We start from the raw sequence: 19,972 nt of genomic DNA on the forward strand, positions 1-19,972 counted from the left end.
ACCGAGAACAAAGGACTGGCAATGAAATGGAAAAAAAGTACGTTTATGATCTTACTGTACATTACTGTATCTCTCTCCCTCTCTCCCATCCCCTTCCCCTGCCAACATGTGTCTCCCCCCCCCCCCCCCGAAACCCTTGTGACCATTCAGTACTAACGTTATTCTTTATTCTTCTCTCCCATTATCCACCATGACACTCTACCATGAGCAAAATCAAGCGTGTTTGGGACAGAGAACAAAGGACAGGCAATGAAATGGAAAAAAGTAAGTTTATGATCTTACTGTACATTATCTCTCTCCCTCTCTCCCATCCCCTTCCCCTGCCAACATGTCTCCCCCCCCCCCCGAAACCCTTGTGACCATTCAGTACTAATGCTATTCTTTTTTCTTCTCCCCTTATCCACCACATGCCACTCTACAATGAGCAAAATCAAGCGAGTTTGGGACCGAGAACAAAGGACTGGCAATGAAATGGAAAAAAAGTATGTTTATGATCTTACTGTACATTACTGTATCTCTCTCCCTCTCTCCCATCCCCTTCCCCTGCCAACATGTGTCTCCCCCCCCCCGAAACCCTTGTGACCATTCAGTACTAACGTTATTCTTTATTCTTCTCTCCCATTATCCACCATGACACTCTACCATGAGCAAAATCAAGCGAGTTTGGGACCGAGAACAAAGGACTGGCAATGAAATGGAAAAAAAGTATGTTTATGATCTTACTGTACATTACTGTATCTCTCTCCCTCTCTCCCATCCCCTTCCCCTGCCAACATGTGTCTCCCCCCCCCCCCCCGAAATCCTTGTGACCATTCAGTACTAACGCTATTCTTTTTTCTTCTCCCCTTATCCACCACATGCCACTCTACAATGAACAAAATCAATTGTGTTTTGGATAGAGAACAAAGGACAGCCACGCCTTGCAAAAAGCTTTGTTGTGACCAACAGTACTTTAAATTATTGTACCTAAAATACTGTATGACTTTGTCCTGTTTAAATTAATGTGCTGTGTTTTTTTTATTTTATTTTTTATTATACTGTATTTGAAGTCCCCACAAATGATTCAAATTGTATGGTACTGTGTAAAGAAGTTTTGGAAAGATGTACTGTACTGACACCTGCCCAGTAGACTGTACTGTAATAATTACAAACTGCAAACCATCTTTAATGAAACGTACTGACAGTAATGATTGTTATAAATTTTTTATTAAAAAAAAAAAAATTATATTAATCGTAATAATAAATTGAAAATATGATTTATTATCCCCTGCAGCATTTGCACCACTCTTCTTAATTCTTCTGTGAAAATAAACAAACAAACAATGTACAGTTTTAGAACAGAAATACTGTACATGTTGAATACTGTACTTTACAGTACAGTAAGCATTACTATTACTACAGTATACTGTACTGTACTTTACCTCTATCCATGGGTGGATTTGGATGAGGGGTGGAGGCTGCCTCGTCCTCTTGTACCCTTGGCACTGTGGAAAAATGAGAAAATATACTTTAAAAATAAAGTTTTTATTACTGTAGTATTATTATTATTATTATTACTTGTAATACACTAGTTACTGTATGGTTAATACTGTAAAGTACAGTAAGTGTGCGATATGACGTGCAGCATATGGCAGCAGCTCAAAAGGGAAGGAGGCTGCTGCCAGGGCAATAAGATGTAATCCCTGGCATCGAGCAATAAATCCCTGGCATCAAGCATGTAACATCTAGCAATGAGAATGCACTGTAGGTAAGCCGCAGTTGTGTGGCATAATACTGTACAGTACAGTATGTAATGGGCATTACGGTGTGTGGCATAATGTGTGTCAAATAATGTGTAATGGGCAATACAGTATGTGGCCTAATGTGTAATGGCCATTATAGTGTATAGCATTCTGTGTAATGGCCATTACTGTGTGTACCATTATGTGTGATGGGCATCATGGTGTGTGGCATAATGTGTAATGGGCATCACGGTGTGAGGCTTAATGTTGAATGGGCATCACGGGCTGAGGCATAATGTGTAATGTCTGTGTGACATGTACAGTAATAGGCATTACGAAGTGTGAGGTGTACCATGTAATGGGCATCACAGTGAGGGGCATCACAGTTTGCAGTGCAATGGGCATTACGGTGTGTGGCATAACGTGTAATGGTGTATTGTTGGCTGATTGTATCCTGTGTCTGTTTTTCTTCCCCTAGCAGAGCTTGATTATTATACTCATTGTTAGACTATTGTATTACTTGTTATACCTGTTATTTTCTATTCCTGTAACCCCCTTTTGTCCATTAGGGACTTTAATACATCATTTACGGAGTTTCTATCTCCTTACTTCTATACTGTGGTCTCGTCTGTTATTCGCATATAGCGATAAGGTATATTACGGACACTGTCCTTAAAGGTGTATTCGCAGATTAGAGACAGAGTACTGCGAAGGGATCTATTATTAAGGTATTGGTTCTTTGGTGTATAATACACAATAAAGGTACGCTACGCTGCGCCACGATTTGTTCGCACGTACCTACTGTAGGTATAAAAGGTACGCTGGTTACGGACATAATACGTAACCTAGGCTTTTCACTTATTGTCCTTTGGTCATAATAAATCAACATTAACAATTGGTGGGGGGGCCTGTAGAATGCCCGCAGGGTACCAGCGTGGGCCAATGGCATGCCAAGAAAAGACACAATTACTGTAGGAGAGAAAGAAAAAAAAAACACAAACTCAATAAAGAAATGACAGGACTTACTCTCAGACGGAGCGGCTGAGGCGGTGGGGGCTGTTATGGTGCCCTGGTCTGCAATCGGAGTCACTGTGGGAAAATGTCAAAAATGAGAACAAGTGCTGTTTACTGTTAATAAACTTACCGTACTCTTATTACTGTAAATAGGGCTGGGGTGGCTTTACAAAAAGGCGTGGACTGAATTTTATAAAGTGCTGCGCCCGCCATACTGTACTTTAGAAAATCCACTCTGCTCCAAAGTGGATAGGACACATAATGTACCGCTGCGCATTCCCTGCTTACGGCTGCCCTGGATAGTGGTTGTTTCAAAAGGAGGCATTTGCCAGTGCAGTACCGGATGTACATTAGTACTGCCAGTGGCAATTGCCTCCTTTTGTGCATCAGAGGCATTGGCGCAATGCTCCACCCCCACCCCCCTGACATGGACACAACGCTGACTACGCAGGGCTGCGCTAGGCTGCCATTGGCCCACGCTACCAGCGTGGGCCAATGGCACGCCAAGAAAAGACACAATTACAGTAGGAGAGAAAGAAAAAAAAAAACACAAACTCAATAAAGAAATGACAGGACTTACTCTCAGATGGAGCGGCTGAGGCGGTGGGGGCTGGAAGGGTGCCCTGGTCTTCAATTGGAGTCACTGTGGGAAAATGACAAAAATGAGAACAAGTGCTGTTTACTGTTAATAAACTTACCGTACTCTTATTACTGTAAATAGGGCGGGGGTGGCTTTACAAAAATGACGTGCAGCATATGGCAGCAGCTCAAAAGGGAAGGAGGCTGCTGTGGCTCTGGCATGTGGGAATGCAGTTTAAAAAGGAAGAAGGCTGCGGCTCCGGTAGGTATCTGATACGAAGAGTGCTTAATGCTTTCCGAAAGTGTGTGCAGTGTGCCCCCAAGCAATGAGCATGAAACTTCCACTGTCAATTAGCATTTAACCACCCCCTTCTCAGGTAGCATGGAACCCCTGGTAAAATGCATGTTACCCCTGGAAATGAGCAGTTCACCCCACCCCCCTGGCAATTAGCATTTCACACCCTCTGGCAACGAGCATGAGACACCTGGAATGGAGCATGTAGACCAGGGCAATAAGATGTAATCCCTGGCATCGAGCAATAAATCCCTGGCATCAAGCATGTAACATCTAGCAATGAGAATGCACTGTAGGTAAGCCGCAGTTGTGTGGCATAATACTGTACAGTACAGTATGTTATGGGCATTACGGTGTGTGGCATAATGTGTGTCAAATAATGTGTAATGGGCAATACAGTATGTGGCCTAATGTGTAATGGCCATTATAGTGTATAGCATTCAGTGTAATGGCCATTACTGTGTGTACCATTATGTGTGATGGGCATCATGGTGTGTGGCATAATGTGTAATGGGCATCACGGTGTGAGGCTTAATGTTGAATGGGCATCACGGTCTGAGGCATAATGTGTAATGTCTGTGTGACATGTAATAGGCATTACGAAGTGTGAGGTGTACCATGTAATGGGCATCACAGTGAGGGCATCACAGTTTGCAGTGCAATGGGCATTACGGTGTGTGGCATAACGTGTAATGGGCATTATGGCATGTGGTATACTACAGTATGTATTGGCTGTGTGACATGTAATCGGCATTACGGTGTAAATTTTTGACGTGCACCATTGGAACGCACATTTTCTATTATCCCTGTTTTACAAACATTGGTCAAGCCCTGGCATAATGTGTCATGGGCAGTATGGTGTGTAGCATTATGTAAAATGGTCATTACTGTGTGTAGCATTACAGTATGAGTGTTGGCCATTATGGTGTGTGGCATTATGTGTAATTGGCATTACTGTACTGTATGTTGGGTGGCATTATGTGGAATGGGCATTACTGTGTGTGGCATTATGTGGAATGGACATTACTGTGCATGGCATTACAGTATGTGGAATTGGCATTACTGTGTGTGTAATTACAGTATCTCTAATGGGCATTAAAGTGTGTGGCATTTTGTGTAATAATAGGCGGTGATGGACATGTCCAGTGATTGACATGCCCCTGGAATGGTGCACCCCCTAATAAAATGGGCTACGCACACCTACTATACTGTACAGTATGCGCAGCAATGCTTACCTTCTTCATGGCGGATGGAAGCACAGGGACTGTTATATTCGAAGGGGTAAAGAGGACGAGGAGGGGTGTTCAGCCACATCAAGGGCAGGGTGCCCTGGTCTTCAAGCGGAGGCACTGTGTGAAAATGAGAAAAATGAGAAAGTGTGCTGTTTAAATAAAGTTACTGTACTCATTACTGGGTTTACAAAAAGGCGTGGACTGAATTTTATAAAGTGCTGCGCCCGCCATACTGTACTTTAGAAAATCCACTCTGCTCCAAAGTGGATAGGACACATAATGTAATGTACCACTGCGCATTCCCTGCTTACGGCTGCCCTGGATAGTGGTTGTTTCAAATGGAGTCATTTGCCAGTGCAGTACAGGATTTTGTACTGCCACTGGCAAGTGCCTCCTTTGTTGTGCATCAGAGGCATTGGCGCAACGCTCCACCCCCACCCCCCTGACATGGACACAACGCTGACTACGCAGGGCTGCGCTAGGCTGCCATTGGCCGACGCTGCCAGCGTGGGCCAATGGCACGCCAAGAAAAGACACAATTACAGTAGGAGAGAAAGAAAAAAAAAACACAAACTCAATAAAGAAATGACAGGACTTACTCTCAGACGGAGCGGCTGTTTCGGCCTCCATCGGCAGGGTGCCCTCGTCTTCAAGCTGAGGCACTATGGGAAAATGTTTTTTATTTATCATTTACAGTATTTGTCATAATAAATCAACATTAACAATTGGTGGGGGGGCCTGTAGAATGCCCGCAGGGTACCAGCGTGGGCCAATGGCACGCCAAGAAAAGACACAATTACAGTAGGAGAGAAAGAAAAAAAAAACACAAACTCAATAAAGAAATGACAGGACTTACTCTCAGACGGAGCGGCTGAGGTGGTGGGGGGGCCTGTAGCATGCCCGCAGGGCAGGGTGCCCTGTTCTTCAATCGGAGTCAATGTGGGAAAATGTCAAAAATGAGAACAAGTGCTGTTTACTGTTAATAAACTTACCATACTCTTATTACTGTAAATAGGGCTGGGGTGGCTTAACAAAAAGGCGTGGACTGAATTTTATAAAGTGCTGCGCCCGCCATACTATACTTTAGAAAATCCACTCCGCTCCAAAGTGGATAGGACACATAATGTACTGCTGCGCATTCCCTGCATACGGCTGCCCTGGATAGTGGTTGTTTCAAAAGGAGGCATTTGCCAGTGCAGTACCGGATGTACACTAGTACTGCCAGTGGCAATTGCCTCCTTTTGTGCATCAGAGGCATTGGCGCAAGGCTCCACCCCCACCCCCCTGACATGGACACAACGCTGACTACGCAGGGCTGCGCTAGGCTGCCATTGGCCCACGCTGCCAGCGTGGGCCAATGGCACGCCAAGAAAAGACACAATTACAGTAGGAGAGAAAGAAAAAAAAAACACAAACTCAATAAAGAAATGACAGGACTTACTCTCAGACGGAGCGGCTGAGGTGGTGGGGGGGCCTGTAGCATGCCCGCAGGGCAGGGTGCCCTGTTCTTCAATCGGAGTCACTGTGGGAAAATGTCAAAAATGAGAACAAGTGCTGTTTACTGTTAATAAACTTACCGTACTCTTATTACTGTAAATAGGGCTGGGGTGGCTTTACAAAAAGGCGTGGACTGAATTTTATAAAGTGCTGCGCCCGCCATACTATACTTTAGAAAATCCACTCCGCTCCAAAGTGGATAGGACACATAATGTACCGCTGCGCATTCCCTGCTTACGGCTGCCCTGGATAGTGGTTGTTTCAAAAGGAGGCATTTGCCAGTGCAGTACCGGATGTACACTAGTACTGCCAGTGGCAATTGCCTCCTTTTGTGCATCAGAGGCATTGGCGCAAGGCTCCACCCCCACCCCCTGACATGGACACAACGCTGACTACGCAGGGCTGCGCTAGGCTGCCATTGGCCCACGCTGCCAGCGTGGGCCAATGGCACGCCAAGAAAAGACACAATTACAGTAGGAGAGAAAGAAAAAAAAAACACAAACTCAATAAAGAAATGACAGGACTTACTCTCAGACGGAGCGGCTGAGGTGGTGGGGGGGCCTGTAGCATGCCCGCAGGGCAGGGTGCCCTGTTCTTCAATCGGAGTCACTGTGGGAAAATGTCAAAAATGAGAACAAGTGCTGTTTACTGTTAATAAACTTACCGTACTCTTATTACTGTAAATAGGGCTGGGGTGGCTTTACAAAAAGGCGTGGACTGAATTTTATAAAGTGCTGCGCCCGCCATACTATACTTTAGAAAATCCACTCCGCTCCAAAGTGGATAGGACACATAATGTACTGCTGCGCATTCCCTGCATACGGCTGCCCTGGATAGTGGTTGTTTCAAAAGGAGGCATTTGCCAGTGCAGTACCGGATGTACACTAGTACTGCCAGTGGCAATTGCCTCCTTTTGTGCATCAGAGGCATTGGCGCAAGGCTCCACCCCCACCCCCTGACATGGACACAACGCTGACTACGCAGGGCTGCGCTAGGCTGCCATTGGCCCACGCTGCCAGCGTGGGCCAATGGCACGCCAAGAAAAGACACAATTACAGTAGGAGAGAAAGAAAAAAAAAACACAAACTCAATAAAGAAATGACAGGACTTACTCTCAGACGGAGCGGCTGAGGTGGTGGGGGGGCCTGTAGCATGCCCGCAGGGCAGGGTGCCCTGTTCTTCAATCGGAGTCACTGTGGGAAAATGTCAAAAATGAGAACAAGTGCTGTTTACTGTTAATAAACTTACCGTACTCTTATTACTGTAAATAGGGCTGGGGTGGCTTTACAAAAAGGCGTGGACTGAATTTTATAAAGTGCTGCGCCCGCCATACTATACTTTAGAAAATCCACTCCGCTCCAAAGTGGATAGGACACATAATGTACCGCTGCGCATTCCCTGCTTACGGCTGCCCTGGATAGTGGTTGTTTCAAAAGGAGGCATTTGCCAGTGCAGTACCGGATGTACACTAGTACTGCCAGTGGCAATTGCCTCCTTTTGTGCATCAGAGGCATTGGCGCAACGCTCCACCCCCACCCCCCTGACATGGACACAACGCTGACTACGCAGGGCTGCGCTAGGCTGCCATTGGCCCACGCTGCCAGCGTGGGCCAATGGCACACCAAGAAAAGACACAATTACAGTAGGAGAGAAAAAAAAAAAAAACACAAACTCAATAAAGAAATGACAGGACTTACTCTCAGACGGAGCGGCTGAGGCGGTGGGGGGGCCTGTAGAATGCCCGCAGGGCAGGGTGCCCTGTTCTTCAATCGGAGTCACTGTGGGAAAATGTCGAAAATGAGAACAAGTGCTGTTTACTGTTAATAAACTTACCGTACTCTTATTACTGTAAATAGGGCTGGGGTGGCTTTACAAAAAGGCGTGGACTGAATTTTATAAAGTGCTGCGCCCGCCATACTATACTTTAGAAAATCCACTCCGCTCCAAAGTGGATAGGACACATAATGTACCGCTGCGCATTACCTGCTTACGGCTGCCCTGGATAGTGGTTGTTTCAAAAGGAGGCATTTGCCAGTGCAGTACCGGATGTACACTAGTACTACCAGTGGCAATTGCCTCCTTTTGTGCATCAGAGGCATTGGCGCAACGCTCCACCCCCACCCCCCTGACATGGACACAACGCTGACTACGCAGGGCTGCGCTAGGCTGCCATTGGCCGACGCTGCCAGCGTGGGCCAATGGCACGCCAAGAAAAGACACAATTACAGTAGGAGAGAAAGAAAAAAAAAACACAAACTCAATAAAGAAATGACAGGACTTACTCTCAGACGGAGCGGCTGAGGCGGTGGGGGCTGGAAGGGTGCCCTGGTCTGCAATCGGAGTCACTGTGGGAAAATGTCAAAAATGAGAATAAGGATGGATTGTATGGTCGACCTAAAGATTGTCGACAGTCATAAGGTCGACATACTGCAAGGTCGACAGGTGTCTAGGTCGACATGGGATAAGATCGACAGTCATCAGGTCGACACAAGCATTAGGTCGACATGGTCTAGGTCGACAGTCAAAAGGTCAACATGGGGTTTTTCACTGTTTTTTTTTACCCGAATGTCGACATACTGTAGTTTTAAGTGTCCATGCACTCGGCACACTATTTTATTCTCCCACAATGCCCCAGTGCAGTGATGGCTAACCTTAACACTCCAGCTGTTGTTGAACTACACATCCCAGCATGCCCTGCATCAGTTTTAGCATGGCCAAATAGTAAAACTGTAGCAGGGCATGCTGGGATGTGTAGTTCAATAACAGCTGGAGTGTCAAGGTTAGCCATCACTGCCCTAGTGGATATTAGGGCATGAAATACCGCCTGTCGGCTCTTTAAACAGTGAAAAATCCTATGCCGACCTAATGACTTGTTGACCTTGTCCCATGTGGACCTTGCAGTATGTCGACCTAGTGGTGAGGCCCTAATGACTGTCGACCATCTTTAGGTCGACCAACTGAATGCTGCTGCAGGGGCAGAGGACTGGGGGGAGCACATGGGTGATGCTGCACTTTTATACCGCTACAGTATGTGCGCTTCATCACTGAATATAACTTTTTGACAAAATATTTTGCTAAATAAACCAACCAACATTTTTCAATGCTAACTTTTCATGTCTTTTAATTTTTATTTAAATCATCGAGGGAAGGTTGGCTTCAGTTTCTCACAAATACAGTACAGTATCCTATAAACGACAATACATTAGTGGGGGTTGGTACCAGATAGAAATGCTAATAAGTTAGTGTACTTGGAGTGGGGAGGCTAATAGTGTGATTTTTCCTTTCACAGATACAAGATTCAAATGTAAATGTCCTTTTTAGACAATGCAGTCCAGGTGTACTATAGTGACCCTTAATCAAATTATCTGTCTGCACTTAACACTACAGAAAGGAGGGTGAACTGGCATCTCTAGTATGCAGCTTTGAAAAGGGGAATCCAGTCATCACATTTGAAGAAAACTTTCAGATTTTCACAAATACAGTACAGTACAGGTTGAGTATCCCCTATCCGAAATGCTCAGGACCGCGAGCATTTCGGATAGGGGAATTTTCCGGTTTTGGGAATATTTTTTTTGCAGCCATACTTACCTGTCCCCTGATGGTCCCCGGGCGTCCCTCGGCGTCCGCGCAGTCCCCGGGCGTCCACAGCAGGCCTCCGACATCTTCTCCTGGTCTCCAGCGGTCCCAGGAATGCATTGCGCGAGTGTGCGCGCGCGCCGGTGACGTCACCGGCGCGCGCGCACACTCGCGCAATGCATTCCTGGGACCGCTGGAGACCCTGGAGAAGATGCCGGAGGCCTGCTGTGGACGCCCGGGGACTTGGTAAGTATGAAAAGAGGGTTAGGGGTTAAAATATAAAAAATAGAAAAAAAATTCAAATGATTCCAAAAACCACGGTTTTTGGAATCATTCGGATAAGGGATGTCCGGATACCGGATACTCAACCTGTATACTGTACTGTAGTAGCAAACAAAGATGGGTCATAGGAAAGACAGACATTAGGTCTACAAGCATTAGGTCGACCACTGAATGTTGACGTGCATGAAGGTCGACATGACTGAAGGTCAACATGGGTTAGGGAGACATGGTCATTAGGAAAACTAAATTATTAGGTCGACATGGGTATGGTCAACATTCAAAAAGTTCACCATCGAGTTTTTCACTATTGTTGCCTGAATGTCGACACAGTCAACATGGACACTAGAAAAGTGCATTGCGTCCCCTCAGCCTCGGGCAACGGCACGGCTAGAAAAGACACAAGTTCTAAAGAAGAAAAACACACACATACAGTACTGTACAGTACCTGTACTGTAAACACAATTAAGAAATGGCAGGACTTACTCTCAAACTGGGCAGCGGCTGCGCCTGTTGAGCCGGGTGGGGCAGCTGTAGCGGCCTGCAAACTTTCAAGCGGAGGCACTGTGGGAAAATTAGAAAAATTAGAAAATGTGCTGTTTTCATAAAGTTACTCTACTCTTATTACTGTAAATGGGGAAGGGGTGGGTTTACAAAAAGGCGTGGACTGGATTTTATAAAGTGCTGCGTATGCCATACTGTACGTTATAAAATCCACTCCCCACCAAAGTGGATAGGACACATACCGCTTGCCACGCTTCCACTTGATGACAACAGTGGACGTGCCCTTTCCCTCCTCCTCCTCTGACGTCCTGTGTAAAAATAACATTTACAGTATACTGTAGTGTCCTTTCAAACATTAGTACAGTAAAGTACAAGTACTGTATTTTATTATCCCACCACGCTCTAGTGCATGGGTGTCAAACACAAGGCCCATGGGCCAAATCTGGCCCGCAAGACCTCGACATGTGGCCCACGCAGCCTTCACCTACAGTATTACAGCATTCCCGCCAGACAATGTTTGTACCGTCATGTGATCAGGGACATCATCCATCAGACTTTGGCCTGGGTAATTTGTACCCCCTACCCCTTTCTCTCGGCACCCCTGATAATACCACACAGTAATGCCCCTTACACATGACACATGTTATTAATGTCCTTATAACCATAATGCCCCTTACACATTATGCCAACCTTTATTAATGCCCTTCATACACATAATGACACACACAATGCCCATTACACATACTGTACAGTACAGTATGTTGCACATTATTAATGCCCGTATACACATGACACACATAATGCCTGTTACACATATGTCGCACATTATTAATGCATTTATACTGTACATGACACACATAATGCCCCTTAGACATATGCCGAACACTATGGCACAACCAACCCACCCACAGACAGCACTCGCACAGCCGCTAACACTGTGACCTCTGCCTCTGCTTGGATACAGATGTTTCCTCATATATCTTGACTCAATAAGCCATGCAGCTCCTGGCCAGTTCTGCTAACGTTGGGTGCATTTTTTGCTGAAAATTCATCTTATTTGCATTGTTATGTGACCAGGACACACAAGGAGCTTCCGATGATTAAAATGATATGCAGCATGCCTATATTTTGTGTGCGACTGTGGCTGTACCTGCATACAGAATGCTATGTTACAGTGATTTCCATGATTACACAATTTACAGTATATGCAGATACAGCCTCACTCACACACAGAACATAGGCATGCTGCATATCATTTTAATCAGCAGAAGCTGCTGATGCCCCCAGGCATTCCAAATGCCCTAGGCAATTGCCTAGTTTGCCTATGCCTAAGGCCGGCTCTGACTGTACCATGGGCAAGCCGAATATACAGTACAGTACAGTACCTGTATACTGTAGTAATTTTAAAAAAAATACTGTATACAGTACTGTGTGCTGCATTACCTAATACAGTATTTGCGGATATGCCCTTAAAAATGGTGTTTCGGGGTAATTATTACTGTATCTGCAAATATTGGGGAAGATGTAGAACTGGCCCTTTGAGGGTGACCAAACTGCTGATGTGGCCCCGGATGAATTTGAGTTTGACACCCCTGCCCTAGTGGATGTTAGGGCATGAAATACCGTTTCGCCTGTCAGTACATGGCGGATCCCCAAAACACTGGAAAACACCATGTCGACCTTCTGAATGTTGACATACTGTAATGCTTGTGTCAATCTAACCACATGTCCACCTTGACCCATGTTGGCCTAAACACATGTAGACCTTGCTGTCTGTTAACCTATGGGTGTCGACACAATGCTTGTCAACCTACAGTAGTTGGTGTACGTACTGTAGGTACAGGATCAGTACACAATCTAAATACAGTACAGTATACTGTACAGTAGAGTTCAATGTAAAGTACCTAACAGGAGTAGTGTACAGTACTTACTGGCGACGGAACGGCGCAGGGCCTCCAGCTTCGCAGGCTGCCTTGTGACTAGGTCGCTCCAATTTCTTTGGAGCGACCTAATCCTGCGCAGCCGGCAGTACTTGCGCATTATTATCCTGCGCGCATCCTTATAAGCATTGCGCTTCTCCCGGTTATTGCTCAGAGGCTTGTCCCGGCAGCTAACCAAAATGATCAGCTCACTGTAGCTGTAACGCAGCCTCCGAGCAGAATCCATTTTGGAAGTGAACACTCCCCAGCGCATGACACAAAACGCAGTACACATGGTAGTCAGTAGGCTAAAGTAATCAATCCAGGAGACATACAGTACTATACAGTGAATGAGTTTCTTAACTTTCATAAAATTGTGTCTTCATACCGTACAGTACAGTATATGGGAGGCCTCATACTGTATTAATTTAATTTAATAAACTGTGCGTTGCAGCTGATTTAGTACTCAATATACGATACTACAGCATACTGTACTTTATTTTGTATTTAGTCCTGCGAATTTTTCCGTTTTTAGCGGAGGGCTTCCTTAATCAGTGATTGCAGTTTACTGTAGTAGTCAAGTGTGCTTGGCGCAAATTTGTTCTGCGAATTTTTCCGTTTTTAGTGGAGGGCTTCCGTAAGTAGCACAAATTTGTTCTGCGAATTTTTCCGTTTTTAGTGGAGGGCTTCCGTAAGTAGCACAAATTTGTCCTGCGACTTTTTCCGTTTTTAGTGGAGGGCTTCCGTAAGTAGTACACTAATGTAGGGACAAAAACTTGAATGATGGGACTTGCTGTGTTTGACATGTGACCTGTGTCGACATGTGACATGCGTGGAAGGCGGCCACCATTACAGTATACTGTAGGCAACATGGCGCACAGAAACAGGAACTTCTCTGATGCGGAGCTCCTGATTTTGCTGCGGCATGTGGACAAATCCTTGGCCAGTAATGCCGAGAAGCACAGCGCATACAGGAGCGCAAAGGAGGAGATTGAGGAAGTCCTGCACAGGGATAGGAGTATCCTCTCGCTGCAGAAGAGGTGGAGTGACCTGCTTCGGAGACAGCCAGATAAACTGGCCAAATTGAGGGCCAAGCTGAGCAGAGGTACTGTACAGTACATGACATTAACAAAATTAAAGTACATTAGTACTGTAGTACAGTATTTACTGTTATTATAGCGGGTATGGATAATTGGATAGACACAAACGCAAGGGGACGCGGACACCTGTGAAGCCCGCGTGGGTAAGCGTTTATCTGTACAGGTATCCGTGTCCCCTCGCGGTGCTCGCTGGGCTCGGTGGCTCGCTGCGCTCGCCACACTTTCTGTTCTGAACTCCACGGTGACGTGGATAGTGGGGTTATGAAAAGGTCGTTGGACACGTAACGCCGCCCCTCGTGGGCTCGCTGCGCTCGCCACGCTTCGGGTCGGCGTTGATAGTGGGGGTGGTTTACTGTGAAAAAAGGGAATCGGGACATCGGTCAGAATGAACTTAGGTCTACAGTCATTAGGTCGACCCCACTAGGTCGACTGGCAGGAAGGTCGACATGGGCCAAGGTGGACATGTGATTAGATTGACACAAGCATTACAGTATGTCAACATTCAAAAGGTCGACATGGTATATTCCAGTGTTTTTGGAATCCGCCATGTGCTGACAGGCGAAACTGTATTTCATGCCACTAGGGCAGGGGTGTCAAACTCAAATTCATCCAGGGCCGCATCAGCAGTTTGGTCACCCTCAAAGGGCCGGTTCTACATCTTCCCCAATATTTGCAGATAATAATTACCCCGAAACACAATTTTTAAGGACATATCAGCAAATAATGTACTGTATTAGGTAATGCAGCACACAGTACAGTATATATATTTTTAAAAAAATACTACAGTATACAGGTACTGTACAGTATACTGTATTTGGCTGTATACAGTATTTGGCGCATGTAGGACACTGTCGCAAGTACTGTACAGTACAGTATGTCGCAGCGTCAGGAGATGGCGATGCGGAGATGTCGGAGCCAAGCTGCGATTGCACGTCCCACAGCTCATTGTATTAGGGTTAGTATTGGTGCAAGCCCTCCAGCTCCCCGTGCCACCGTCGTAGCGGCGTAGCGCTCTCACGCGTGGCCAGACTTACTGTATACAGTACAGTATGTACAGTAGCTGTGATGACGTCCCTGATCACATGACGGTACAAACATTGTCTGGCGGGAATGCTGTAATACTGTAGGTGTGTTGACCAAATGAAATGTCGACCTTGACCAAAGTCGACCTAAACCCATGTCGACCTTGCTTTCTGTCGACCTAGTGGTGTTGAGCCAATGCACTAATGTTTGAAAAGACACTACAGTATACTGTAAATGTTATTTTTACACAGGACTTCAGAGGAGGAGGAGGAGGGAAATGCAGGCCGATACAGCCCCCACCGCCTCAACAAGCGGCGCCGCTCCATCTGAGAGTAAGTCCTGTCATTTGTTTATTGAGTTTGTGTATTTTTTCTTCCTTTCCAACTTGTGTCTTTTCTTGGCGTGCCATTGGCCCACGCTGGCAGCGTCGGCCAATGGCAGCCTAGCGCAGCCCTGCGTAGTCAGCGTTGTGTCCATGTCAGGGGGGTGGGGGTGGAGCATTGCGCCAATGCCTCTGATGCACAAAAGGAGGCAATTGCCACTGGCAGTACTAGTGTACATCCGGTACTGCACTGGCAAATGCCTCCTTTTGAAACAACCACTATCCAGGGCAGCCGTAAGCAGGGAATGCACAGCGGTACATTATGTGTCCTATCCACTTTGGAGCAGAGTGGATTTTCTAAAGTACAGTATGGCGGGCGCAGCACTTTATAAAATTCAGTCCACGCCTTTTTGTAAAGCCACCCCCGCCCTATTTACAGTAATAAGAGTACGGTAAGTTTATTAACAGTAAACAGCACTTGTTCTCATTTTTGACATTTTCCCACAGTGACTCCGATTGCAGACCAGGGCACCCTTCCAGCCCCCACCGCCTCAGCCGCTCCATCTGAGAGTAAGTCCTGTCATTTCTTTATTGAGTTTGTGTTTTTTTTTTTCTTTCTCTCCTACTGTAATTGTGTCTTTTCTTGGCGTGCCATTGGCCCACGCTGGCAGCGTCGGCCAATGGCAGCCTAGCGCAGCCCTGCGTAGTCAGCGTTGTGTCCATGTCAGGGGGGTGGGGGTGGAGCGTTGCGCCAATGCCTCTGATGCACAAAAGGAGGCAATTGCCACTGGTAGTACTAGTGTACATCCGGTACTGCACTGGCAAATGCCTCCTTTTGAAACAACCACTATCCAGGGCAGCCGTAAGCAGGTAATGCGCAGCGGTACATTATGTGTCCTATCCACTTTGGAGCGGAGTGGATTTTCTAAAGTATAGTATGGCGGGCGCAGCACTTTATAAAATTCAGTCCACGCCTTTTTGTAAAGCCACCCCAGCCCTATTTACAGTAATAAGAGTACGGTAAGTTTATTAACAGTAAACAGCACTTGTTCTCATTTTCGACATTTTCCCACAGTGACTCCGATTGAAGAACAGGGCACCCTGCCCTGCGGGCATTCTACAGGCCCCCCCACCGCCTCAGCCGCTCCGTCTGAGAGTAAGTCCTGTCATTTCTTTATTGAGTTTGTGTTTTTTTTTCTTTCTCTCCTACTGTAATTGTGTCTTTTCTTGGTGTGCCATTGGCCCACGCTGGCAGCGTGGGCCAATGGCAGCCTAGCGCAGCCCTGCGTAGTCAGCGTTGTGTCCATGTCAGGGGGGTGGGGGTGGAGCGTTGCGCCAATGCCTCTGATGCACAAAAGGAGGCAATTGCCACTGGCAGTACTAGTGTACATCCGGTACTGCACTGGCAAATGCCTCCTTTTGAAACAACCACTATCCAGGGCAGCCGTAAGCAGGGAATGCGCAGCGGTACATTATGTGTCCTATCCACTTTGGAGCGGAGTGGATTTTCTAAAGTATAGTATGGCGGGCGCAGCACTTTATAAAATTCAGTCCACGCCTTTTTGTAAAGCCACCCCAGCCCTATTTACAGTAATAAGAGTACGGTAAGTTTATTAACAGTAAACAGCACTTGTTCTCATTTTTGACATTTTCCCACAGTGACTCCGATTGAAGAACAGGGCACCCTGCCCTGCGGGCATGCTACAGGCCCCCCCACCACCTCAGCCGCTCCGTCTGAGAGTAAGTCCTGTCATTTCTTTATTGAGTTTGTGTTTTTTTTTTTTCTTTCTCTCCTACTGTAATTGTGTCTTTTCTTGGCGTGCCATTGGCCCACGCTGGTAGCGTGGGCCAATGGCAGCCTAGCGCAGCCCTGCGTAGTCAGCGTTGTGTCCATGTCAGGGGGGTGGGGGTGGAGCGTTGCGCCAATGCCTCTGATGCACAAAAGGAGGCAATTGCCACTGGCAGTACTAGTGTACATCCGGTACTGCACTGGCAAATGCCTCCTTTTGAAACAACCACTATCCAGGGCAGCCGTAAGCAGGGAATACGCAGCGGTACATTATGTGTCCTATCCACTTTGGAGCAGAGTGGATTTTCTAAAGTACAGTATGGCGGGCGCAGCACTTTATAAAATTCAGTCCACGCCTTTTTGTAAAGCCACCCCAGCCCTATTTACAGTAATACTGTAAGAGTACGGTAAGTTTATTAACAGTAAACAGCACTTGTTCTCATTTTTGACATTTTCCCACAGTGACTCCGATTGCAGACCAGGGCACCCTTCCAGCCCCCACCGCCTCAGCCGCTCCATCTGAGAGTAAGTCCTGTCATTTCTTTATTGAGTTTGTGTTTTTTTTTTTCTTTCTCTCCTACTGTAATTGTGTCTTTTCTTGGCGTGCCATTGGCCCACGCTGGTAGCGTGGGCCAATGGCAGCCTAGCGCAGCCCTGCGTAGTCAGCGTTGTGTCCATGTCAGGGGGGTGGGGGTGGAGCGTTGCGCCAATGCCTCTGATGCACAAAAGGAGGCAATTGCCACTGGCAGTACTAGTGTACATCCGGTACTGCACTGGCAAATGCCTCCTTTTAAAACAACCACTATCCAGGGCAGCCGTAAGCAGGGAATGCGCAGCGGTACATTATGTGTCCTATCCACTTTGGAGCGGAGTGGATTTTCTAAAGTATAGTATGGCGGGCGCAGCACTTTATAAAATTCAGTCCACGCCTTTTTGTAAAGCCACCCCCGCCCTATTTACAGTAATAAGAGTATGGTAAGTTTATTAACAGTAAACAGCACTTGTTCTCATTTTTGACATTTTCCCACAGTGACTCCGATTGAAGAACAGGGCACCCTGCCCTGCGGGCATGCTACAGGCCCCCCCACCACCTCAGCCGCTCCGTCTGAGAGTAAGTCCTGTCATTTCTTTATTGAGTTTGTGTGTTTTTTTTCTTTCTCTCCTACTGTAATTGTGTCTTTTCTTGGCGTGCCATTGGCCCACGCTAGTAGCGTGGGCCAATGGCAGCCTAGCGCAGCCCTGCGTAGTCAGCGTTGTGTCCATGTCAGGGGGGTGGGGGTGGAGCGTTGCGCCAATGCCTCTGATGCACAAAAGGAGGCAATTGCCACTGGCAGTACTAGTGTACATCCGGTACTGCACTGGCAAATGCCTCCTTTTGAAACAACCACTATCCAGGGCAGCCGTAAGCAGGGAATGCGCAGCGGTACATTATGTGTCCTATCCACTTTGGAGCGGAGTGGATTTTCTAAAGTACAGTATGGCGGGCGCAGCACTTTATAAAATTCAGTCCACGCCTTTTTGTAAAGCCACCCCCGCCCCATTTACAGTAATAAGAGTACGGTAAGTTTATTAACAGTAAACAGCACTTGTTCTCATTTTTGACATTTTCCCACAGTGCCTCCACTTGAAGACCAGGGCACCCTGCCCTGCGGGCATGCTACAGGCCCCCCCTCAAGCATCGCCACGATGCTAAGCAGTAAGTCCTGTCATTTCTTTATTGTGTTTTGTGTTTGTGTGTTTGAACTTGTGTAGTTTTTTGCCGTGCCGTTGGGCGACGCTGTCAGCATCGGCCAACGGCAGCCTAGCACAGTCAGCGTAGTGTCCCCGCGGGAGCCCTGCACAATTACCGTAATGTCCCCGTCAGGTACTGTAGCTCTGCGTCTCGTGCACAAAGGGGGTGGGAGTGGAGGCGTGCGGTACGTCTGATGCACGACGTTTTGACCTAGACATTATTTATCTACAGTATACAGTACTGCAATACTGTATACTCTACCATAACCTCAGTGATCACAGTAGTGTGTGTGAACTAATGTTTCAAAGGACACTACAGTACAGTATACTGTAATGTACTGTAATTATTTTTACACAGGACTTCAGAGGAGGATGGAAAGGGTACTCCCCAGAAGGTCCCCTCAAACTTTGGCAGCCAGTAAGTGTCCTCCCGACCTGTTCATACAGTACCCCCAGTATCCACGTTGACGTGGAGTCTATTTTATCAAGTGTGGTGGGCACAGCACTTTATTGAAAACAGTCCACGGCTTTTTTTTTTTAACACCCCCTCCTCCCCATTTAGAGTAAGAATAATAACTTTACAGTATTTTAACAGCACATTTTATCATTTCCCCACAGTGCCAAGCCTAGAGGAAGACCAGGGCACCCTGCCCTTGCGGGCCGTTACAGCCCCCACCGCCTCAGCCGCTCCGTCTGAGAGTAAGTCCTGTCATTTCTTTATTGAGTTTGTGTTTTTTATTTCTTTCTTTCCTAATTGTGTCTTTTTTTGGCGTGCCATTGGCCGACGCAGGCAGCGTCGGCCAATGACAGCCTAGCGCAGCCCTGCGTAGTCAGCGTTGTGTCCATGTCAGGGGGGTGGGGGTGGAGCGTTGCGCCAATGCCTCTGATGCACAAAAGGAGGCAATTGCCACTGGCAGTACTAGTGTACATCCGGTACTGCACTGGCAAATGCCTCCTTTTGAAACAACCACTATCCAGGGCAGCCGTAAGCAGGGAATGCGCAGCGGTACATTATGTGTCCTATCCACTTTGGAGCGGAATGGATTTTCTAAAGTACAGTATGGCGGGCGCAGCACTTTATAAAATTCAGTCCACGCCTTTTTGTAAAGCCACCCCCGCCCCATTTACAGTAATAAGAGTACGGTAAGTTTATTAACAGTAAACAGCACTTGTTCTCATTTTTGACATTTTCCCACAGTGCCTCCGCTTGAAGAACAGGGCACCCTGCCCTGCGGGCATGCTACAGGCCCCCCCGCCGCCTCAGCCGCTCCGTCTGAGAGTAAGTCCTGTCATTTCTTTATTGAGTTTGTGTTTTTTTTTTCTTTCTCTCCTAATTGTGTCTTTTTTTGGCGTGCCATTGGCCGACGCTGGCAGCGTCGGCCAATGACAGC

General features: G+C 46.8%; 2 long non-coding RNA genes across 2 annotated transcripts; one reads left to right on the forward strand and one right to left on the reverse strand.

Moving 5' to 3' along the window:
* Positions 1 to 1,255: 1,255 nt before the first annotated feature.
* Positions 1,256 to 4,882, reverse strand: LOC146026282 (uncharacterized). The gene is made up of 5 exons (XR_014454417.1): positions 4,845 to 4,882; positions 3,316 to 3,378; positions 2,748 to 2,810; positions 1,422 to 1,484; positions 1,256 to 1,299 (listed from the first exon to the last, which is right to left on the reverse strand). It is a non-coding gene; the product is annotated as an uncharacterized LOC146026282 (long non-coding RNA).
* Positions 4,883 to 18,476: 13,594 nt separating this feature from the next.
* LOC146026284 (uncharacterized) lies at positions 18,477 to 19,261 on the forward strand. Its single transcript, XR_014454419.1, has 3 exons — positions 18,477 to 18,546; positions 18,940 to 18,999; positions 19,200 to 19,261. It is a non-coding gene; the product is annotated as an uncharacterized LOC146026284 (long non-coding RNA).
* The last annotated feature ends 711 nt before the right edge of the window (positions 19,262 to 19,972 follow it).

This window comes from Crinia signifera, chromosome 8 (assembly GCF_055691185.1).
Source record: "Crinia signifera chromosome 8, ASM5569118v1, whole genome shotgun sequence".
Lineage (NCBI taxonomy): Eukaryota > Metazoa > Chordata > Amphibia > Anura > Myobatrachidae > Crinia > Crinia signifera.